The sequence below is a fragment of the Agelaius phoeniceus genome, chromosome 1, assembly GCF_051311805.1.
Source record: "Agelaius phoeniceus isolate bAgePho1 chromosome 1, bAgePho1.hap1, whole genome shotgun sequence".
Lineage (NCBI taxonomy): Eukaryota > Metazoa > Chordata > Aves > Passeriformes > Icteridae > Agelaius > Agelaius phoeniceus.
The window spans coordinates 104,600,814-104,626,472 of NC_135265.1; the positions used below are offsets into that span (position 1 = coordinate 104,600,814).

General features: G+C 37.1%; 1 protein-coding gene across 3 annotated transcripts in view; it reads left to right on the plus strand.

The window, feature by feature from the left end:
• Positions 1–25,659, plus strand: part of DLGAP1 (DLG associated protein 1) — a 402,137-nt gene that overhangs the window by 57,970 nt on the left and 318,508 nt on the right. For all 3 annotated transcript variants that reach the window (XM_077184530.1, XM_077184523.1, XM_077184534.1), the window contains one exon: positions 23,194–23,335. The gene's annotated coding sequence lies outside the window, so the exon portion shown is untranslated. The remainder of the gene's footprint in view (positions 1–23,193; positions 23,336–25,659) is intronic.

Below are 25,659 nucleotides of genomic sequence, written 5' to 3' on the forward strand. Positions count from 1 at the left end.
CTGATGAACTGCAGGTTTAGAGGAAAGCCATGAAAACATCCTTAAAACAAAGTCCACTATTTTTCCTCAGCAGAATGAGCAAACTATTAGGTCAGCTAATAAAGTTGCATTTCAGAGAGCTGCCATGGACACTGGGAATGTGGATATGAAGGACTTTCAATAACATGGTACTAGGGTTATCTTTAATTACCTCTGAATGAGACACAAAGCTTTGTTTTATATTATCTGTTCTGGGAGTAATGGCAACTAAGCTAAAATGGATTCAATTCATCTTCCTGCTACTCAGTATTCACCATTTCTTTTCCTAGCTGCTTCAAAATAGGAGGAGGAATGAGACTTTCACAGAGTCTGAAGGAAGAAACGAAACCAGCCAACTTAAATCCCAGACAATATTCCTGCAAAAATCTAGTGACTCTCATAAATGACTCAATTCAGCACTCTGCAAGTCATTCACTATGCAAATGGTCGTACTGAACTGTTCTGTATTGCACTGTGGTATTGAGCATCATCTGAGCTGAGAAGGAAACTGCCTCGCAAAGCAGCACATACTATCTCAGCTAAAGAATGAGGCTTTTTTTTTTCTCCAGTACTGCTTCATAAAGCAAAATAGCGTGGGCAGCAATAAATTGAGCCAAAGAGGTAAAGGGGAAAATAATCACAATCTGTACTGCATCCAAACATCTTTGATTGCTTAGTATCTGTCTTATTCAGGGCAATATGTTCCTTTCTGCTACAAGGCGTGGAAGAAATCAAACAGAAATACCAGCTCTATCCAGATGATTAAGTTTTGGGAGGGAACAGAAGGCATTCAGTGTTCTGTTATTCTTCTCAGGAATAGTGGAATTCACTCTGTGTAGCATAGTAGTATGGGATCCTCCCTTTGGTTTTAATTGTTTTGTTCTGAGATGGTGCAGAAGGGGGAACAGAAGAGTCAAATTGACCAGGTGGATATGGAGACATCAGTACTTCATTTGCTTGTATTTGTGACCAGGAACACGCACAGTTGTTTTCCTCCCTGTCTGTGATAAACTCCCAAGGTTCCTGGGCATGGTACCTACAGATAGATCAGAGATACACAGCTGACAAAACAGAAAAACATTTTCTTCCAGGAATCACAATTTTAATGAGGCAATTGATACTAATATGCATTTTTCTGGAAGTATGCTCCTTAAGTCCTTGAAAAATTATCTGCACAGGTATAATGATTTGGGTGCAAACTGGGATCAGCTGTACCAAACTTTTTCTGTTTTGCAGTCTAGAGATTCCCCAAACATAAATTGGGGGCTTTTTTAGAAGATACATATAATTTCTTGCATATTAGTGTAGTATTACTCAAAATACTTCAATGGAGTAGCCTCAGTGAAGTTGAAATAAGAAGGTTAAAGCATAAGTTGTGGTTGCCAATTTACAACAGCTTGGTTGCAAATAATCTGGATGAATAGGGATAAAAAACCATTTGGTGATATTATAGAGATATTGTAGAGATGTCTGGCTCTCTTGCAGTTTGTCAGCTGCATGGTGTAAGATCATTATCATTAAAGAGTACTGTTCTTGCTCTCTTGCTCTGTTTGAGGTCACTTGCTTGAATGAGTCATCCGTACATTTTAGAGCTCTCGAAGAACACTTCCCATCCAGGATTTCCTGAAGAAATTTATTAATTTGAGAGATCCTGGTGAAAAAAATAGATGGAACTGGGCAGATTAGAGTTAGGGGCATGGGTGCATAAGGTGGGAAGGCAGTAGAGTGTCAGAAAAAGCCCCAACAAAACTAGATGCTGATAAGAACAGGACTGCAGATGGCCTGTTTAATGTCCTTCTCTAGACTTGGACTCATTATTCAAGTAAATAACCCTTCCTTTCTGGCAAGGAATTGTGAAGCCCATAAAGTCAAGCACTTGCAAATTAGGAATGCTGAGCATGTAGTTGAATCATATGGGATTAATTTAGGACCTTTGTACATACACATTATGATGCATCTGGTTAATTATATGCTTAGAGAAGCTCTTCTCCCTAATTTCCACAGAACCTTTGCTGGCTCAGAGCTGGATTTGCTTTGGGATTGTATATAGATTGTACATAGTAAAGTAAAGTAGAGGACTCCAAGAGGACTGTGTTTGTAACATGGCTTATTTGGTTTCTGCCTTGCTTATGGCCCAGAATTCCTGTATGGCACTGGAAAAATTATGTAGACATAAAGATTCTCAAGCATAACTCCTTACTCAGGGTTACTTATTTTCTGAGGGCTTTTTAATAAGAACTGCAGCTTGATTAACTTAAGTTGGGAACATTTATATCTGTAGCTGGGGCCAGTTTAATAGGAACTGTGGTCTGATGGTGAAAAGTGCAATAAAACATGAAGTAATCTGAAAGATTAGGCATAGGCTTCTCAAGTTTTGTTGCCCAAATGGAGCTGACACTTTTGATCACTCTTGTCTTAGTCTTTGTGCTTCTGTTCTCAATGTGTCACGGACATGAAAGAAAATGTGCTCAGTCAGTTGAAAACAATGAGGTACACAAAAACTTTCATTTGGGTATATATATGGCCTTAATTTCCATGTATATTTATTTGGAATATGGTTATATCTTTTATTGAATTATATTATATTATATTGATCTTCGCTGGTGACAACAGAATAAAGAATTTTTAAGGATGGCTTAAGGAAAACAGGAGTCTTGCTTGTGGGTTGTTAAGGAGATAAGGGTGAGGAGTGCTGCTTCTTTCTTTTTCTCTTCCTCGTCAGGAATGTCAGACAGGGGAGAAGAATATAATAGATTTTCTTAGGATAGCAATCCCTGAAAAGACTGAGTCAGGATGCTGTGGGCAGCAGAGGCCAAAGCACTGTTCTTAGATTGCAAAGCCAGGGATGAGATGCATAATTGTCCAAAAGACAATGGAAAGTCACAGAATAGGAACCTGTCTGATGTAAATTACTGGTGCTTTTTGGGAGCACTAACCTCTTCATATTGATTGTTCTCTGGTTTTGTTTGTTAGTGCTTTGCTCCCTTCTCCCACAGCTTGCAGAATGCTTGCAGAGGAAAGAAGCTACATGGAAACATGTAGATTCAGTAAAAAGGCACTTTATTTTTTGTTTAACTGCCTTGAAAAGTTATTTTGGATGAAGAGCAACAGTTGAAACAAAGCAAACAAACTGTGGGCAAACTTTGTTTTCCCTCTCATGAGAAATAGGTACTCATCTCTCTACCCAGTTTTTGAAAGTTCACTATTACACCTCCTGGATACTGTGTTCATGTGCCTTTGCAAGGATGAGCTGATGCCAGGATTCTCAGGGTGGGATGCTTTTTGTTATTGACCAAAAATGAGCATCAGCAAAGTCATAGTCTAGTGCACTTAGAATAATATATTTGATTTAACTACATGGGGCTTATTTAAAATATTTATTAATTACATTTCAAATACTTCTTCTGACTTGCTAACTTGTTTTTAATTAAATCCTTGTTAAGTTGATTGACTTAATTGAAATAAATGCAACACCCTGATGAGAACTGGGTTATTTTGAATCTAGTTAACCTTCAAATGAAAGTGGAGTTTTTTCTGCAGTATAATTACAAGTGAGATTAGCTTATTATGCACATAACGAGTGACCTTTCATCTTGTCCAAGGTAAATAAATACGCAGAGGCATTTGCTTCAAGAGTAGAAAGTATGCAAGTTCTAATATAAGATGCAAACTTCCTGTTTGTTTTGTCTTTTGGGGCTCTCCTTTGTTAAGAGAGACTTGTTATTTTTATCACTTAAGTTCTGAAAGACATGAGTCAGGAGAGAGGCCCTCATGTCAGGTGCTATGCAGAACCTTGGAAAGAATAAATAGATTCAGCTACTAAATCAGGCTTCATTTTGACTGTAACTTGTGTTTCCTAGGCTTTCTCTGGATGTCCTTGTGCTGCTACATCTTGAATAAAAATTAGGGTTCAAAACTGTATTTTCTCTCTCTTTCTCCTTCTATCAGACTTGTCAGTTCTCTTTAAAAAATCATGATGAAAAGCCCCAGTGGTTGTTGTGCAGGCCTCAAGTGCAGGATCATTCCCATCAAGGCTTCACTTTGTTCACTTTGTTTTTCAAGGCCTCTTTCACTGGGAATAGTTCTGTTAATTGTATTGTTATATATCCTCATACTTCATTTAAGTGCAGATAAGGGATACAGAACTGCTGTGTTTTAATGAGTATGATAATGACTTGAGATATAGCATACACATAGAGGAAATAGAGATGAAAAATATAATTATACTTTAAATGACAATATCTGTGTAATATAAAGGATATAGGTAGCATCACCATCTAGCAAGCAGCATCAGAATGTAAAGAATCCTGAATTTGCATCATGAGTAAGTTGTGTTGTGGAACACAACATGTTGTGTTCCTGGATGTGTCACACAGTGGCTCTCTGCATTGTTTTCTTCAGCTATAAAATAGGGAATAGCCATTCTTAGTTACTTCTGCATAGTAAATATATTTAAAACTTACATCTAAATATCTTGGTGCTATTTTTTATTATTATTACAGCTGCATGATGTAAAGTACTGAAGGTAAAAGCCAAAGTGAAAAGCCAAACTCAGCCTTTACTGAGTTTTGTTAGTACCAGTGTCATCAAGACCCATTTGTCACCAACATCTGAGGAAAGGACAGTGAGATTTTATGGTCAGCAAAACAGTACCAGTGTAAATTCCATAATAACCTTCATCAGTATGCATGGAGGCTTTTTTAAAAATGCAGAATAAAATTCTGCATTTGAGGAAATAATGCATGTATTGCAGAAAAAAATTCTGCAATAAATGCATTATTTCCTCAAAACTAATAAGACAGGTTTAAAATTAACAGTCAAATTGAGGTGACTTTGGAGGCAAAATTTATGTTTTACGACAGTGGCTGTGCCAAGCCTTTCCTTAGTTACATTTGGGATTGTACATACTACTGTGAGTATTGCATCTTCCTGATCAGAAAACCGCTGCCTGTGCATATTTAAGGTTCAGAATACATTGATTTGTGGTAGTAATGGAATGCTGATTTAGGCCATGTGCTGGGGAAGTCAAAAATACTTCATTCATTTGATCCAGGTGCAGACAGTAGATGAGGAAAGGGAGATGAAACTCCCATAGAAAACGTCTTTGCATGGGCTTTTCCTCAAATTCAAAAGCAAGAATTGTAGGAGGTAATATTTTCCTTTTATATTTTAAGAGTATAGTAATGGTCCCACACACACTAGAAATCATTGCTACTGTCACCTGTCACTGCTAATCAGGCTTTCAGTATGAGCTGGTATTAAGTTGTTAAGATATCATTCAAAGTCAGATAAAAAAGATATTAGGTGCTGATTAGCTTATGGAATGACTAAGTCCATAAGTGTTGGTTTGTCTACAAGAAGGATTTAATAATATGAAAGTCAAAACTGATGATTTCACAATCCAAGAAATCATGTTCTTTTTTTTTGCTTCAGTTGTCTGTGGCCAATATTTTCAATAATCTGACACTGCCCTCCTCTCCCAGAATGATTGGTGTTTTCGTCTTTCAGCCCATAGCCTTACTGAGGTTTTTTGTTTTTTGGTTTGTTGGTTTTTTTTTTCCCAAATAAATTGTAAACAAGCACTTAAAAAGGCAAAATAAAGACCTTACTATTGTCTGATATGCATCAGGATGTTGTAAAACTAATAGCAATCCAAGTCACCAGTTACTCATATCCATAAGATAGCAGAAACTAGAAATAAAAATATGATAAATCCTTGGTAGCAGCAGAGGGGGCAGAATCATCTGAAGTGCCAGATCAGGACAAAGTGCTGCCCTACATTAAGGCAAACAACTGTCATGTAAAAACTTCAAAATCTGACTCAGAACTTGCTTACCATGGAGTTTTCCTTGGATTTATTGACTTTATATTGACTCTAGGTTATACCACACTAAAGGAATTTTATGTAAATATGCCACAGTTGAACCAGCAGGAGCCCAAGCACGAGTACCAAAATCTGGCTCTGCTGGCTCACACATGAGCATACTTTAGGGAAGTTCCTCAGGTGTTATTGCTTAAAATACAGTACTTTTGGATCATTTTTTAACAAAATTTGTCTTTCTTTCTGTTAGCCTTTGCTACAGATCTTGCTGTTTGAATGGCTTGAAGGAGACAGCTGATAAATGAAGCCTAGAAACTGCAACTAGTTTCCCAACCTGAGCTAAATATTAAGGCAGCTGGGAAAAGTAAGCTTTCCACATGGATGAGCTACTTATATGGACCTTAAAAAGGTTAAAAGATCCTGTTATTTTTTTCATCATAAAGTCTTCTTTTCCCCTCTGAATTTTTTGGGTTTTTTTGGGGGGATATTTTTTCCCTTGTTTTTTATTTAAAGGTTTTCAGCTCTTTTGAAAGACTGAAAATCAGTTTGCAGTTTTTCAGGGCTTCTGAGTACCACTGCATAGTGGTGTCACCAGTAGTGGCTGAAAATTATTGTAACTTAGCTGCTCTTGGGAAGGCTGCCCTGTGACATGTTTGGTGATCATTGCAGCTGCCCCAACATTTCCAGGAGGCTCCTGTGCCACCGACTGCCAGCATTTTAAAGGAGGTCAGTACCAAGTTGTATGGCCCAGGAGTAAGGTTGCTTCTAGGTAAGGGATGTGTTTCACAGTTGGTTTGAAAAAGTTCCTACTGCATCTGGCTGGGAAGCCATTTGTTTTGAGGATCTCTGCAGCCTCTACGTTTCTGTGACTGTCAGTCTAATGCTGTAAATTTATACTCAGTGTTCTCTCAAAAGTCAATGATATAATTTAGTGAATTAATTTTTATAATACTTTTTTAATAATGTGTTAAGTGGTGGTAATTTGTGTTGTTAAGAAAAAATAGGCTCTTCTAATCTAAAAGGTAAGTTAGAAATGAGAAGGATGGAGCTCCTAAAATTTTGCATATTTTTATTCCACTCAATTCTTAAGTGAATATATATGACTACTGTTGTAGCAACAGATAAATATTATTATTTTAATTCCTCTGATGTAGGCAATCAATTAAAATATTGTACCTGTCAGTTTGTCCTTGGTCTCTCTAAAGGGCTCTTATTTAAGTTTTCTTGCTCCTTATTAACTTAGTTCTACTTGGTTGAAGCTTTGAAGAGATGAAATTTCCTTTCTCTGGCAAAGAATAAGATCAAAGATACGGTAGCTTGAGGCGTTGATATTTTCTTAATTGGAGAAATTTTTTTGTTCTCCTTCATGTAGAAATTAAAGTACAGCTATTTTTCCAGTCCTCTTGTTCTTTCTCACCAAGATGGTCAATTATGAGTCTTATTTGCAAGGTTTTGGACCCTGTGGTCTTGGAATGTGGTCTCATCTTTTTCTTCTGAAAACTTTTTGTCAAGAGCCTCTGGGGAGGAAGCAGAGACTCTTTTCTTTCCATCACAACACTGGAGGTTGTGCTTTTGTGATTTTCCTTCAGAAAAGGAAGTTTATTCTGCTTAGTGTATTCAGCTGGGAAATGTTGCTAGTATTTTGCTCTCCCACTTATTCTGTAATTAAAAAGAGTTAACATACTCATAATTGATGTAGATTTTATGTCTATAGGCTAAATATTAACCTATTCCTGTTCTGTCAGAATCTTCTCTTTAAGTTTCAATATCTTTCAATATTTTTTCATAGCTAAGGTCCAGTATATTCCAGTTTATAGTCATGAGACAGTATGTTTTTACTTGCTCTGAACTCCCATCAAATTCAGTATGTTATGATTTTGATACACTTCAAGTATTTTGATTAAAAGAGTCAATGCACGGTCAGATTTGTCCACGGTTGTTTCTTAGATGAATGCACTGAAACAGAGTTGTGGTTTTCCAAACGCTGTCATGGTCAGGCAGCAACCTTTCAAACAAAAGGTACATTCTGCCCCAGAGTTTCTGTGTGGTGTTGGGGCGGTGAGTTAACATTTCTGTGTCTGAAGTCTGCTTCTCTAACGGGGAGCCAGAGTCTTCATTATTCTCTTGTTCACTGAGAATGTATAGTTTTAACAACTTTTGTGCAGTCGGTAGTACAGTTGTTCTCCATCTTACCGGGAGTAGTTAAGCAAGTGAAAGTTTTAATTTGCAATGTGTAAGTAATACCTGTTATGGTCTTGTCAAACATAGACCTCTGTGTCTCAGTGCTTTTTAATGCATTTAATGCAGCCTAAGAAAGAGATTATTTATTCTGGCTCTCAGGCAATTTCCAATTGTATGGATGCCCAAGTTGCTTTGGAAGGGAGACACTTCCACCTTACTCATCTGTAGCTTGTTTTATTCATTATAGAGGTCACTTAGTGACCTCTCCTGCAGACTGTTAGCACAGTGGCAATAATTAATTCTGTATAAAAGTTGATGATGCATTTTGCACATATTGACTTGCTCCCTTTTATCAAGAACCCAAATGATCACTTTGTTTTGTGGAGAAAAAAATGTCACTATTTGAACTACATTGTTTTGCGTTGAACAAGCTGTGGCTATTCAGTTTTATGTTCCTTGGGGGAGAGGTCCTTGATTGCTCAGTACCTTATCTATTGCTGTAATACTCCGTACAGAAATGAGAGGAGCTACAGCAGGTCTGTGCGTCCTTTATTAAAAAAACCCCTTGTGTTTCTGAGGAGCCTGGACTACCTCATTCCAGTAGGATTTACCAGTGATGTCAAGGGCTTAAGACAGTAAAGGTCACTACATTTTATTTAGACTCAGTTGAGCATTCTTTTAGGTCAGCTTTCAAGTATATATTATTTTAGTTCCTACATACATTTATTAAACATGTAAATGTTAGGATGCCTTAAGATCAAGGCTGCTTCATAAAGCCACAGATTAAAAAATGTGTTGTTGTAATTATTTAAGTTTATGCCGGAAAGAAATAAGCTTTTCCCTTGTCTTTCATTCTGCTTTGTTTACTTTGTTTTCCTTGTGACAAATTTTAGATCCTTGTTCCTGTGAACATAAAGGACATGTCTATAAGTCCCTCTAATGTGAAATTAGCTATGTTTTCCTTCTCTTTGAAAAACATACAATCACTCTCAGGTGATGCTGTCTTTGATGGCTCCTGTGAGCCAAGACCTGTTTGCAGAGGTAAAAGAAAAGCCCAAGTGCAAGATGCTCTGTGGAAAGTTACCGTGATAATCCACTTGTCGGTGAGCGCTCAGGCAGAAGTGTTCTCTATGAGTGTCTTTGAAAGACAGACCTGAAACATTGATGTTTGGTCATGTAAACCTAGCTAGGGTATGAGTATAAAAAGGATCAATTCAGTATCGGCAGGAAAGTGGATTAGATTGTTTTATTTAGATTGGTTTCACCAAGCTTTGGCTTGGTGAGAAAGTAAAAGCGCTGTTAGCAAAGCAGGCGGCAAATACATGGATTTAAGTAATTTTCCTCCAGAATGATGAGTGATAACTGCAAAAGGCTCTATTATCATTAATCTACAGTAAAATGGGAAGGAATAAGGACTGAAAGATCTTCTGCTGATTTTGTTTTTAAAAAATGTATCAGCTCAAACATATCTTTGTGAAATTCTCGACCCATTGATTCAACAGCAAATTTTTTAAGATGAAATTGAACTTTTTTCTCTCCCTCTGCTTTGCTCTCTGGTTTTCCAAAGTGAACATTTTAATCAGTTATGTATACAGGTCATTCTTTCAAAGGAGAAATCAATTATTCAAAGAAAAACAACCACAAACTAAAATGATACTGTATTTACTGACTTTGCTAAGTGTATATATGAGCATGCTGCTTATGAGGGAAAAGTGCCAATCAAATGGGTAGAGGTCTTTTAGTTTGGGAATTCCTGAGTAGCTTGGGTAAGTTTTGAAACCAAATGTAATAGTTTATTAACTCTGCATGATCTGTGTCCTTCAATCTATAATTTGATCTCACAGTTGCACCTCTTTCACTGTTCTGAATTACATGAAAATGAAAAAAATTAGGCCAAACTGGTTTGTTTGGGACTTTTTTCTGGGCCACATGATACTATCCAATGCAGTTTGAGTGTGGAGAGCATTGAGAGGACTCTGGGTGGGCAGCTACCATTTACCCAGGCATGGATTCAGTGGGGCTTGATTTTAATTTTTCTTCCTTTGTTTCTGCATCTTGCTTTTTAGAGACAATTCAGATAATCTAAGCTCTCAGAATTTTTCACTGGGAAGTAAGTTTTGCAGATACCAAGTAATTCTTTTCTTCCTTTCTATAGCTCTCATAGGTTTTTAGCTTTCTTCTGTTTGGAGCAGCAGATAGGGCACTCTTATCTAGTAAAGGCCTAGGTGTTCTGCACAGGGAAGGTGCCATCTTATTACATCCAAATTCAAAACTGAGGCATCTTAGTTACAAAATTACTCTGTTGGAGAGTTTAATGCAATGGCTAAAAACATAGCCAAAAATAAAGCTGAAGTTTCTTTTTTTCTTTTTTTCAAGTCAAAGGTGTCAGAAAAAAAAGTCTGGAATTTAGGTTTCCAAATGAGCCTTAAATTTTAGCTCTTGTTTGTAGGAGGACTTCAAATCTCAGTGTATATAGAAGTAATTTAGTGCATTTTTTAAAATAATATGGTCATTACAGCTGCTTCACCTTTTAGTCAGACTCTTTAGTCAGGAGGTGACATAACCTGAAGGATATTATCTTACAGAATAAGACTTGCCTTCCTGTAGCCTTTCAGAAGCACCCATTGCTCACAATCATTTACGGACACTTAAAGATGTTCGAGGTGTCTATCTGAAAAAAGACTTCTCAACATTTCACAGTCATGTATACATAATACTTCAGGAAAATTCTCTGGGTTTTGTTTAATCTAAACTCATTTATATAGTAGTATTTTACGTATTTTATAAATTTTTATAGTGAGACTTTACAGTTAAGCTGCATCTAATTTGTTGTACAATCCTATAGTAGTTGGAGATTTCAGGAAAATTCTTGTCTTGTGGACCTGTTGTTACACAACGCGCTTCTCAAGCAGCGATTTCCTTATGTGATGTAAAGGAGTAAGTGAGGATGAAAGGACAAAATGGTGGACTTCTTCTTAGGAGAACTTTATTCTAGCAGAATTTTAAAATGTAATGCTCTAGGCAGAAAGCCTTATTTCTGGCTTTCTCCTGTGATGATTAATGAGATTGATGAAAAGTTTTCCAGTTTCTCTTCTTCATCATAAAATATTATTCACTCTCACCAGATTATGTGAGCAGAATGTGGAAAAACAGCAGAGGCTTGGCTACATTTCAATGCTGATGTTGATCCAGCACATCTGGTTTATTTGCGTTTAAAACTTCTGGTAAAATTTTCTGCAGCTTAACAGCGGGGATTTGTTTTGCTTTAAAATCTGGGAGTATTTGGGGCTACCAAGCATCTAAATTCACTCTCCAGTTATGTACATTAATGGCATGGTTTTGTCTTAAACTGTTTAAGCATGTTTGCAAAATGATGCTTGAATGCAGGCCTCACCTGCTGTTCTAAGGCTGATTTTTTGGCTAAACAATGTGGTTATTATATGTGTATAATATAGCATCTATTTTATAACTTACACATTTCTCTGTGAATTATTAGTTACCCTGGGATTCTGCAGTGGTCATAGTTTCTCATCCCATTTTACATATTCCCTGATTACTTTGGGATTTCTTTTGTAGCTCCGTATCATTTTGGTGAATTGCCTTTATGCCTTAAATTACATGAAATGTAGATTACAACTCTGAATATATTGTCAGAACTACTTTATGCCATTTATGTTCCTTTTTCTGTTTACTAATAGGCACTGAAAATAGATTTACTTGGGAATGAGGTTTGATGAGAGCTGTACTTTCTGAGCTACAAAACTGTTACCATGCAGTGACAAGACAAGGGGGAATGGCCTTAAACTGAAAGAGGGCAGATTTTAAATTAGATAATTAATATTAATTTCTTTACTGTGAGGGTAGTAAGGCAGTGAAAAAGGTTGCCAAGAGAAGCTGTTCAAAGTCCCTGGAAGTGCTTAAAGTTGGGTTGGGTGGAACTTTGAGCAACCTGGTCTAGTGGATGCTATCCCTGCCCAGGACAGGGAACTTGAACTAGAGGATCTCTGGAATAGGTTGTCTTTAGAGGTTGTAGAGCCTTCCTCCCTGGAGATATTGAAGAATTGTCTGGACACAATCCCTTACAATATAGCAGGGAGGATGGAACAGATGACTTACTGTGGTCCCTTCCAACCTGACTTGTTCTGTGATTTATGGTCCCTGCCAACCCAACAATTCTATGATTCTATGAAACAAATGCAAAATTCTCTAGCTATCAGTAAAATATGATTAACATTTAATTTAGTACCTTAACTCTTTTCTTATTACTTATTTTTATGGTGCAAGATGCGAAGTTGTAAGAAGGTTCAATGTTTCTTCTGCTTTTATATTAGAAATACATTTTAGTCCACTAATTTTATGAGATTGTGTGTCTTTGTAGAGAAATACTAGTAGTTTTCCCAGAATAGAATGAGCCTGAGATTGTCTCTCCCTTAATGCTAGGACAAACTATTGCACAGCTGGAACAGTGTCAGAAGGTCAAGACTAAGGAGTGACAGCTATCAAGACAGATTTATCTAGGTCATTTGCTATCATTCAGCTGTCTGTTTACAGCTGTGCACCAGGGAAGTCATAATAATAGAAATAATGTTCTTTGGAATACTACTTCAATTAGGTTATGGTTATTCAAGCAGCTGATTGCATTATCAAAATCATATTTAGTAGGACTTAAAAGTACACAGGAAAACAGAGAGCTGTGTAGAGGAGGCGTTTATGCGTAGCACACATCAAAATCTGCCATAATTAGAACATTTGTTCATGTCAAACATGATAAATTATTAAATGATTAACAAATAAACACTTTCTTATCAAGAAAATGCATTATTCTCTTATTTTTCTCTGGGAAAGAAAGAGGTGGAAATTTTACTCTACTTTCTTGTGCAGATTGTACTGCTTCTTTAAGGCCACACAGTGTCTATACCCATCTGTTTTCAGATAACTGTTAGAGGACAAAGAATGGCTCAGGAGTTCAGGCTCAGTAAGTAGCAATGATATAACAGTAAATGTCAAAGGCAACTAACGCTTCTTTCTGCAATCATATCACCGTGAAGTTACAGTTGGCCAGATTTTATTTATGTTTCCCAGAAAGACAGTGAGCTCTAATGCCTCAGACTGTGGGACTTTTTCCAATAGTCCCTTACTCTCCCACAAGATTAATGAGATTTTTAGCTAGGTGCAGACAACCCATTTGATAAAGTTTTGAAATTCAGAGCTTGTGTCCCATTTTAAGCTCATTTCAACACCCTCAACGCTTTCCACCAAGGAAACAAATTCTCTAAGAAATGCTAAACAGATCCAAAGCAAAGTAGTTCTCGGTATTGTATGGGGATATCACTGTTACCTGGTGTTGTACTGTTAGTGATAATTACACTGCATTTCAAATTGGCTTTTGGCTGATTATGCCTTTCAAGTGGCTTTGCCTACAGCCTCTGGTAGGTTGTTTACTGTCTGTGAATTTTTCCATTTCATTTTTAATTTTTTATAGTCTTGGCTTCTTTAATATCTTATGAGTTCCTTGATTGACATGCACAATCTCTGCAAATTTTGTTCCTTTGTTCAATTTTAAACCTTCTGGTTGGTCATAAGACAGCATCAAATTTATGAGTTATAGCAGAGAATAATAGCTCTTTGGCCATTTTTTATGAGTTCCTAGTGGTATGCAGACCATTAAGCAGTATACAAAAAGAGTTCATTGTCTTCTGAAGACTACAGTTTTATAGATTGCCTCATCCATGCGTATATCAGTATATACTAGTACTTTAAATCCTAAACTAAAAAAAAAAGGCTGATATTACAGAGAAAGCATATTCCAGAAGATATTCCAAAGAGGATTCTTAGAATCTCGAACATACTCACAACTTTGCTGGTGATTCGATGTTTTACTTTAGGCAAGATGTTTTGATTTTCTTTGCCATAGCTTCTTAACTGGTTTATTGCCTCCCTTGCCTTTATCAACTTTCTAAAAGCATTGTTTTATTATACCTGTTGGCACAGAGAACATCAAAAGATTCTTTCAGCACAGTCTAAGGTGTCTGTATACACAACAATAAAGATGATTTCCAAGAAAATATGTGAAGCGATTAAACCAGTCTTTCTACCAAACAAAGTTGTTAGAAAGGTTTTGCAAGGGCATATGGCACCACATGTGCCCCCTTCTCTCACCATCAGGAAAGAAATCTATAGCTTAGAAACCTTAAAATTCTGTCAGATGGCCATAATTCGCTGATATCACTTGTAATTCTTGTCTATCTGCATATTTCAGGAGAATTTTGCCTTGAGCCTCCAAGTTGACAATATGCAAACCCTGCATATTCTGTACAATCACAGTTCCCCGTTGCCTTCTCAGCTCCCTCTTCTGTTTTCTTCCTTATTTCAGGTGTCGAAACAGCTTTAATTGATGATTTTTCAGCCATGTGGTCCACAGGCCTCAGAGGTTTGTCTACTAAGGAGGTTTTGAAGGTGAATTTATATAGCTCTGTCTGTATGTGACATTTTAAAAGATATTCAGACATCAACTAAAAATTTTAGAAGTCTGCCCTGTGAGAAGCTGTTGGGAACATTTTCAGGTTGTAAAATTCGCTGTAGAGGAGCATCTCACCTGCCTTTTGGCTGACTGGGGAGAGTCATTGCTCTTCCTTAACTCAGCAGTGATCAGCCCCTGACTCTTGCTGTGGGGAAGGGAACGATGACTCTTTACCTGCTATTATCTGCTATGAGCAACTGGAGAGAGTGGGAGTGAAAGCATTTTGGCTGCACCCCACTGTCTGTTGGGAGGAGGAGTGACAGAGCATAGGGTGAAATGAATCCTGTGAAAAGGGGAAGTGCAGCCAGCTCATCCCAGTTCACCTCACGGTGCAGACGTAGATGCAGATGTAACAAAATGCTTGATCTCTGCCTCTCTTAGAGAAGCTGTAGGTTTCTGCTCACCTGAAACAGGTTGCAAAGTGCTTGCTCATATTGGGTTTTCCAGTGACTTGTCTGTTTTTAGTGACTACTGATAGTTTAAAATGCATTCAAGTATGCATTTGAATTTGAGACGTGAAAAATCAGAGGAAAATTTTGATAATATGCAGCACCAGAAGAGGAGTGGAGTCAGTCAATACTTGTTTTAGAACATAGCACATGTAGTCCATGCTAAGTTGGTTTTTCAGCACTTGGAAACTTGTTACTATCCTGACAGACTCCAAAATAGATCCTTCACATTTGCAGGATGAAAAAGGTGCAAAATCTCAGAATGAGGGAAAGAAAAAGACAATGTGTGAAAGAAAGAAGGGAAAAAAAAGAATGTTCTTCAGAATGCATATTTAATGTAAAAATCTGTATTTAATCAAATGAGAGACTTCTGTTAGCAATAAAGACTTAATCCACTTCCTTACTAGATGCTAACTTTAGCAACCTATTATCAGAACATATATTCTTTATGTAAGCATTGGAAAGTTTTATTAAATTGTGCTGTAAAGCACCATATAAATAGAGCTTTTCATGACATCCATTTACTACTATCCTTTGGCCAAAGTGACTCATTTGCTGTTGGGAGACAGTTACCAGTGCTGTATCCTAGGCACTAATATGCACTCATGAGATTTTAAAGATCAAACCAGAAAGTTTAAAATGTATATTTATGGTAGAATGAAACTTTACAGTAACAAATACATATCTAACTTATCTCTTTTTTGTGTGCATATTTGGAGACTTCTGCAACTTTCCTGTTTTGTTTTGAAAGTGATAGTTATATATTTCAGTTACAACAAAATCCAGCACGATGAAAGATAGAGGATTCCATGATAGAGATTGTAGGTCCATCAGTTTTACACAAGTATTGCTCCTATTCTACCCATATTCATAGTGACCCACAGTTCAGACTGGATGTCAGGATTATATCTCAGTCTGTGGTTTTCCTCTGATACTGTTCAGTGTATTGTTATGATATAAATAAATTGGGGGACTTAATAAAATAGTGACATCCATTTCTCTCAGTGTGAAAGTGCAAATTAATGGTTAAAGACAGTGATAATGAGCCACAATTTTTGGTTCTATTCTGGGCTCTGAGCTGACTCACTACATAATCTTACTCAAGTCATTTAAATTCAGGTGCAATAGGCCCCACTGAGCTGATAAGATAATGCAGGCTTCAGCCTTTCTTCCTTGGTGGATTTTTCTATACAATTCTGTCCCTCTGTAATCAGCATAAGTTTAATAATATTTTGTTCCACAGGATTCTTGTAATATATGTTTAATAAATTTTTTTTTCTTTTCCTTTAAATCATTTATTGAAAGATACATTGTTTTCTGATAGAAGTAGGCAGGTAAATATTAGTCTGTTCTGTGGAGATATGTTTTCTAAAATGATCCTCTTCTACATCCAGACAAAATGACCTTTCAAAAAGCAGTGACACCCATAATCGCCCATCAGTAGAGCTGCCACCTGGAGATCTGTCTCATTCTCAGATTTCTGCAGTGAGCTAAATGACGATTTGTGATACACAAGTCAGGCCACAGAATATTAGCTCTCCACCGGAAAGTGTACCTCTGCCACCGATGTGCGAAAACACAAGAGATTTTTGCTTTTTAAGTCCAGTATGTGAACTGGAAATCAAAATACTGACCAGTTTTGCCGAGTAGATTTTTCAGCAATGCCCAGCTGACTGAGGAGGGTAAGAAATTATGTCTCAGAATGACTTCGCATGACCACACATCCCAGCAGTAGGAATGGCAGCATCAAGCAGTGGTGATTCATTCCCTCAGCTCTGAAATTGCCAGCGTTCAGAGGAAAAGGATCACTTTTGAACAAAGAAATGTCTTATCCCACAGAGAGTACAGACATTAGAGAGTTATTAATCAGGGCAGTCATCCTGAAAGTAGATTTATCTGCAGGATTTCATGTAGAGGAAAACCAGAACTACAGTAGGAAGTGATTGAGGGCTCAAAGCAATGGATAGAATTGCATATTTTAAGGACTCCTTAAATTACACCTGGGGAAAGGTTCACTCTGTGCATGCCAATGAAATTATTCCTGTTCGTGTGGTTCACAGTTTTCTTTGGATGGCAACTACCCAGTAAGGTAATTGCAGCTGGTTGTAAAACAGGAAGACAACCAGTTTAATTTGCTCTGTTTTCGACTTCAGTATCACCTCAGGCTGTTTCTTTGCTATCTCTCGTATGCAAAGCCAAACCAGCCTCATCATTAGTGCGACGGGAGACCTCAAAGGAAAACTGTGATTTGGCAGGTAAATATAGTGGTGATTTTTTAGGTTTTTTGCCTGCTAGCACTCCTTCTTTGTACTCAATACAGCAGCATGAGCTGGGAGTTAAGGATTTCAGGCCACTGAAGCAGCTATTTTCTTTATGAATCATAAAGCTGAGGGGCTATTCTCCTATGGCCATTGCAAAACAATTCAGATAATTTGGAACACCCTGGTTCAGCTCTTTTGGGAAAGTGACTGAAGTAGAGCAAGTCAAATTCCAACCTTGCAATCTGGATGTTGTTGTAGTTCAGCTGTGGAAAAAGTCGTTTTGCATAGATCAAAATAGTTGTTTAGTTTTAAAGGGACATCTGGACCACAAGGATGGCTTAAAAGTAGGATCAGATAGCTGAAGGCCTTGTCCCATTTAGTTTTGAATATCTCCAAATGTGCAGGTTCCACAATCTCTCAAAATATCTCACTTCAGGGTTTGGCCACTTTGATGGTCAAAGAGGTGGTTACTGTCACTTGGTCTGCTAATAGACCAAGCAGAAGAGAGTTGCTTTGCCTTTTCCCAACTAAATCTTGTTTTCATACTGTCTCCTGCCTGCAGATGAAGTAAAGTGTTACTGCTTAGGCTTTAGGCACCTCCAGGTTAGCAGTACTGCAGTTTTTTCAAGTCCAGAAAGTCATGGTTTACCTCTGTGAAAATTTTCAGGTGTCCAGAATATTAACTGAGTTAGTAAGGTCTGTATCCAGTGGAGCCTATCATCAGTGGGTCTGTAAGTTTAATGAAGACTTTGCTTCCCAGAATGGAAGGATGGTGGGTGTACTGAAAACAGATCTTTATTCTGATGAAAGTTACAACACAATAGGGGCAAGCAGAAATTACAGAAATTCTGAACTGAATTCTTGGAAGTGTAGAGATCTGGCAGTGCAATCAAAGCATTCAGAGGTGTACATTTAGAAAATTCATCCTGAAACTCATTTGTACTTATCCCAGTTCGTAAAATTGCAATTTACACTGAACTGCATTTCTGGTACATCTTGAAAGGCATGTGTTTTCACCATTTACTGATATCTTAGGAATTTCTTTTTATGTTCTTTATGTTTTTATACCTGTAAAAAGTGTTGTGAAGCATAGTCATTTTGATTTGGGAGCTCTTTTAGCACCCATTCTGCACAAAGTATATGTGTCTGCACGATGTAGGAAATAGTAGGTAATCAAGCATTTTATACTTTCTTAGTCAATATCACAAAATTTTATTCACTTCAGAGTCTTTATGTAGTTGACTAGAATTTGTTTGGGCTTGGATATTAGTTTCCTCTTTCTGTTTCCTTAGGTGATGGAGCTTGGGTAATGAAATTCTAACCTTGCATAAATGGGCATGATTTCTGCCAAGTATCTGAAAGACATGCATGAAAAATTGTTCCAAATATGTCATAGTATTCATTTTTATTTAAAGTCAGAAATTTTTCCATCCTTAGTAATGTATGTTATACTTGAAAGCTCCTGTTTCATTTACCACTATAAAATCCTGTGTCAAACAGTCTATACTCTTGGTGTACTAGTTTCAGCAAGTTAGAAGCCACTATTTTATTAACAACCCTGACACTGGTTGCTCAGGGAGAGGTTTTTATTTGATCTTAAAGGAATGTTCTGTGATCAGTCCACGTTATAATGGAGCGCATTTTGTCTCCCACTGACGTGGATATCTGTTCTTCCTCTGATGTTATAGTGGAGATTGACATCTTGTAGCACTGCATTTAATGAAAGAAAGACTTCAGAATTAAGAAATAAGTACAGTTCTGCAATAATGCAGTTTCAAGTAGTCTTTCCTTCTCAGTGCATATGTTTGTAAAACTGTGGATACATCTTAGCTGAAAATTTTATAAACCATTTTCTGCAAGATTTAACAGGCAAGTTTTACTAATTTCAGCACCAATTGTCATTTACCTGACATTCACCTGGTTTTCTGATTTGCATTTTTCGCCTAAACTCTTTTACCTCTAACACACCTCATTTAGACTAGCTGTCTGTTAGAAATGTATTTCAGACCAGTCACTTATGCTACTGAGACTAAACACAGCTTTTCAATTTTGTTATCTTCCTTTTGTGACCATGGAATAATATGTGCTGTATCCTCAGCTCCTTGGAAGATACATGAAATTTCAGTAATCTCACTAAATTCTTCTGCTACATTTGTATTGACCCACAAATGAGGTGCAGCATGAAAGGAGTTAACTACTGAGAAATTCCTGTTGGAATCAGCTGCTGTACAACTGTTAATACTGAAGTTGTTTTTTATGTCCATGTTTTTATTGAGTCTTGTTTCTGAGCATATGCAGCATATTCCCTCTCCATAAATAATGATCAGTTTATCTTACTGCATAATAGAGAGATGGGAGCACCTTCCTGACTTTCCCACTGGGGCCTCTTGCACTTCTACACCTGCAGAAAGGAAAGTATCTTTGGTAATCAGAAGATGTATGTGCCCAGTGGTATAAAGGGAAAGACAGTCTAAGTCTGTTTCTCAGTTTTTACAGCAGCTGAAAAATTGTTATTGTACATTAATTGTGGCCTAGCTCACAGGAGGACCTAGAAGATGATTTATGTGGAGGAAATTGTTACTGCTTTACTGAAAAAGGAAAAAAAATCCCGTTTGTTTTAACTATAAAACTTTCTGCACCTGGGTTTTCATCCTGGATTTCTTGAAAATCCATCTATACATGTGTGCACTTGCTTTTCTCTGAGTGTATTGCTTTTACCCATCTACCCTTTATGGCACTTGTTAGCTCAAGGTAAGAGCAACAAAGCAATATGAAATTTCATTTGTTTTGTTGAATTCTTATTCACAGTGGTTTCAAATTCATTTTGTTGATGTGTTTTAGGGAAATTTCGTGTCTGGAGAGATTTGAAGAGAGCTGAAATATTTATGGGTGCCTCAATTCAGTCAGAAGTTATGTAAAATGCATTTCAAATAGCACATTTGTAAATAATGTTGGTTTGCCTTATTTCTTATAAAATGTTGCATTCTTTTTAACTGGTATCATTCAAACAGGATATCTGATGACAATGCAGCTACTTTTGTATTATTCAATGGTCTTTTTTTCTTTTACTTTTTTTTTAACTGGACAGCAAAAAAAAAAATCTACTGTGGGTTTTTTCAGAGAAAATATGTTATTTTGAGGTTAGGGATATCTTTATCATATTCCTCACAGATTATCTGATACTTTTCATATAGATATATTGTACTATTTTTACAACTTATCAGTTATTTTATGAGGAAAAAGTAATGTTCAGTTTGTAATAATGGAGATACTTCTCATTGGAGTCCCCTGATTTTGGTTTTTCAAGATGTACTGTTGGCTTACTGGGAGATGGATGGTTGTATTTCCAGCTTATTCTCTGAGATAGGGAGTTCACATTAAATGGACATGATGCTGGGGGACATGGTTTAGTGGTGGACAGTGCTAGATTTATGCTTGGACTCAAGGATCTTAAATGTCTTTTCCAACCTACTTGATCCTATTATTATATTTTCATGAGCGTAGTCATTACTTTCATTATACTTTATTTGCAAATAGCAAATGTATCTGGGGATGTTAAGGACAGGCAAACAGCTGAGGTACGGTGGCCTTCCCTTTAATTTTTGGAAAAAAATGGTGGAAGTAAAGCATAGAGAGTGCTCCCTCAGGGGAAGAAAGGCCTTGACTTTTGTTTATTTTTAATGGAAATGACATTAGCATAAGACACTGATATTTAGAACAAACACGCTTTGGGGTGTCCTTCCTTTTCAAAAGCAGAGAGGAAAGTTCTTCCCATTTGTGATTTCTCTTTTATTCCTATGCAAAACCAAACTTTTCTGTTTTCCTAACTTTTTAACCTAATTTTTATTAATTTCTTCTTCATGTTTCTATTATTTCCTAATTATTTCTTCTTCTTTGAGCTATAATTAATCCTCAGTATCAGAACATATTACTTTGTGTTGCTGGATGCCACTATTTGACATTTATCTCAACCTGTCTTTTCCTTTTTTTCCTTACTCCAATAAGTGTTAACAATTCCTAAAAATCTGCCAAGAATCTAAATTGTCTAAATGGTACATTTATTGTAAGGCATGCTGAATATGACAGCATCACAGCAAAAAGAGATTAAAAGAGGTCATTTGATGACTGAAATGAGAAATAAAATATATCCACTGTTTACTGGCTTTTGCTGTGGAGTGTGTGGTATTAGACAGAGAGTATGAATTTTATTTGTTGTGTCATTATTTAAATAAGCAGTTATTTCGGAAACAACTATGCATCTTTATATGAAATTTTAGTTAATTAAATGCTTTGCAATACCTGCTGTCTTCAGGATGTTGAGTGGCTGGTGATTCATAGTTATCTAATTTCACTGTTATTTTCTAAACCCAATTCTGTCTTATTTTGCTGTGTGTATTGAAGGCCATGTCTAGGCCCCTTCACTGATTCCATGTGATTCTTTCCATATTCAGCAACATTTCTTTTCTTTTGTGAGCTTTTAAGAATGACAGGTTATGCAATTATTAGTTGCAAGTCCAAAGTGAAGTGAGCAGACAGTATCTGCTCACTTCACTCCTAAATCCTAAAGACTGTTTCTAAGATTTTAGAATTTTCTTCATAGTTGTACATGCTGTCTCCAATCCTTTAAACTCATCTCTCTTAGTAGTAAATTATTCTAATAATAAAATTGTCTTTTTAGCAAATTGCTTGTTGGCAAAATGCTCACATTGCATATGTTTAATAACCAGGGCTTCTCACAAAGAAGTTTGAGAAGTTCTTAAAACAAGTGAAATCACCTTCTCAACCAATACTTGGGTGGATCACTGTGCCCAGGCAGTTTTCTGCTCTGGCATGGTTCTGGATATCTCTGGTTACCTCACTGGCATAGTAGGCAGAACGAGTTGTAACTTGACAGCGTGCTTCAGAAATGTTATGTGCAGTAGAAGCCATTGTGCAGACATGGTAGATTCTTATTTCAGTCAGAGTTACTGTGTATGATTTGTTTTTACCTGCATCTCCTACTTTGCTAAGTATTCAGGAACACATTATGTTCATTTAGTGGAACTGTCCCAGATTACTGATATTTTGGGCTAAGGCCAATAGTATGAGGCTCAACAAGGCCAAGGGCCGGGTCTTGCACTTGAGTCACAACAACCCCATGCAGTGCTACAGCCTTGGGAAGAGTGGTTGGAAAGCTGCCCAGTGGAAAAGGACGTGGCAGTGTTGGATGACAGAAGCCAAACATGAGCCAGTGAGTGCCCAGGTGGCCAAAAAGGCCAATGACATCCTGGCCTGGATCAGCAATAGTGTGGCCAGCAGGAGCAGGGCAGGGATTGTGCCCCTGCACTCAGCCCTGGTGAGGCTGCACTTGAGTGCTGTGCTCAGTTTTGAAAGATATTGAGGGGCTGGAGTGTGTCCAAAGAAGGGCAACAGAGCTGGTGAAGGGTCTGGAGCACAATTCCTGTGAGAGGCAGCTGGGGGATCTGGGAGTGTTTAGTCTGTGGAAAGGGAGGCTCAGAGAGGACCCTCTCTCTCTGTACGAGTACCTGACAAGAAGTTGTAGAAAGATGGAGGTCAGTCTCTTCTCCCATGTAACAAACAATGGGACCAGAGGAAATGGCCTCAAGTAGGGCAAAGGAAGGCTGAGATTGGCTTTAGGAAAAGTATCTTGTTGGAATGGTTTGTCAAATAATGGAACAGCCTGTCCAGGGAAGCTGTGAAGTAACCATCCCTGGAGGTACTTTAAAAACATCTGGCAACTTGGGGGCACGATTTGGTGGTGTACTCAGCATTGTTAGGTTAACATTTGAACTTGATGATTTTAGATATCTTTTATCATCTAAAAAATTATATTATTCCATATGTACTTGTTGTTCAAAATGAAATTTCATCAATCAAAACTCTTCTGTTCTCCTCAGCAAAATTTATATTTATGTTTGTTTGGTTTTTTTTTCTCCTTGGCAGCCTAAAGCATCACAAGGGCCATATTGTTCAGGATTTCAGAGAGCAATCGTTTATCTTTGTGGATACAAGTAAACGGACAATGGTGTCTCGACCATCTGCTCAAGCTGCTTGAGAACAGTCTTCTGTGCAAATGGCATGAAAGGTAATTTAACCTCAGAAGGTGCCCACAGAGCTCCAGTACTGTTTACCATTGTGTCTTTGCCAGTCTAAAAATAAGTCATGCTGAACAAAAACATCCTTTTTTCTTTCCCAATTTAAAGAACACATCATCATCAGAGCTAATTTCAGCTAATTTCACCACAAGGGGTTGTTTTTCCTTTCTAGTATTTTTTTTGAAGTAGCAGATAGGTTTCCTGGGATAAATGGTATCTGTCTTATAATTGTGTTTGTTGCTGTATGAGGCTGTTGTTTTTTAGAGTACAAAATAGGATATAATCATGAAGTGGTACTCAGTGCTGAGTGATACACACTTTCAACATATCAACTCTAATTCTGCCATGACCCCTTGTTATTTTGTTTTGCCAGCCACTCTGTTTAATTGGGGAAGGCAGAACTGCTAGTAAGCAAGTTTTTATTTGCAGAGGGGTGAAGAAAATGAAGAGTACCTTTGTACCTTTTCTGGATGCCCTCTTTCAAAGCCTCACTTGAAGTAATTTCAGTCTCTGGTCCCAGTGAAAAGATTTAAAGTTTCACTGCCAGTTTAAAACTCATATGTGTGTGTATATACATATACATATATATAAAATAGCCAAATGAGGGAAAAGCAATTACTTTCTCAAATTCAATACATATTTTAGGCTAGAAAATTGAATTTGAGAATGTCAAAGCCCTTGCTTTACACTGATCTCACTGTCAAGGATTTTGCAGTTCCTTCCTACTGGCAATGATGGTTACACTCAGGACCAGCAAAAGCAGTGTCTGGGCGCTGCCCCACAGCTTGAAGTTCTGTATTATCTTCTGCCATCTGCTGTGCTCATTTCTTCTGTTCAGTGCTACAAATAAAGCAGTTTCTGGCTCCTCCATGCTCTCTTTGTACTGCATTCCTCCTGCTTTGTTGGAGGTCAGACTGGTCCATGATGTGAGACTGTTTTCTGGCAAAGTCTGGAGGTCAGATCAGACCTTGTAGAGCATGTTCTCTGGGATGCTGTTGCTGCACAGTCATCTTGCATGCTGCTGTGGGAGGAGAAGTAGAAAATGCATTTTCCTGGCTGCTTTGTGAGATAACTTGTTCTGAGGGCACGTGGGAATGTCAGCAGCAAAAGAAGGTAGATAAAATCTGTGTTCAAGAATCAAAGTTGGATTAAATGAAAAATGGCAATGGTGTGTTTGTGAGAAGAGAAGTAGATTCTCATCTGGTTTTGTTGCTTATTTAGCTACACTGGTTTAGCTAACCTAATAAAATACAGTTTCTTACTGTAAAAAACACATTCTGGACATAAAATGGACCAGATTCTTGATTTAATTGCTAAAGAGTATCCAGTCTTGATGGTGTCAAGCTTTTGCTCCAACTTAACAACATAAGCCTGATTCATACTTTTCTTGGACATTTTCACTTGGATTTATTTTTTTAAGCAGAAGAGGTGGAACATGACAGATTTGAAAATGTTTTATATAGCTTTCAACAAGAAGCAATTTATAGCAACTTGAAGTTACATAACTTCTAACTCCACTTTTTTCATGGCATGATTTAGATAGATCTGGTACTTTCACAATAATTCAAAGGAATATGCAATCAGTCAATCCATCTCATCTATTTTAAGCATTTCCAAGGAACCATCACAGTGGTTTCTACATTCTAAATCTGAATACAAGTGACAGTTTGCCATAAACAAGTATTTTGCAAAATATCAAAAAGAAAAAGGGCTTTATTAATTTATTAAATTAAACCTTCCTCTAATAAGGGATCCCACAGTATTTCTCATGGTGCTCACTACACAATTAGTATTAATTTATGCTTTAGGTAAAAATTTACTTTAGGAAAAAGTGTGTTTTTCATAGGAAGGTGATGGGATTCTTCTCCAGCAATAGCTAACTTGTAGATTTGTTAGACCCCACAATTATCAGAAAGACAATGGAGTATTACCTTTCATTAATTGTATTGGCCTAGATATAGAACAAATGAACACAACAAAATTTTTCAGAGAGCAATATTTAGGATAATCTAGGAATTCATGCAGATGGCTCCAGAATACTTGAAGCCAGAGGTAGTTTGGATTCTCTCATAAAGTAGTTTATTCAAACCATTTTGCAATATTGTTCAACTGAATCGTTGAACTTTTAATCAGTTGAATAAGTCATGGACATTCTTTTAAAGGAATTTAATTAAAGCATTATGTGAATACTTTCACAATGTTGTACCTGTAGTAGTATCAAAGCAATCCTTCAACCTCAGCTTGCACCTCTGTGCAGTTGGTGTGTTTGTGTTTTGCATCATTTGATCTGAAAAGAAGCCATAAGGCTGTGTAG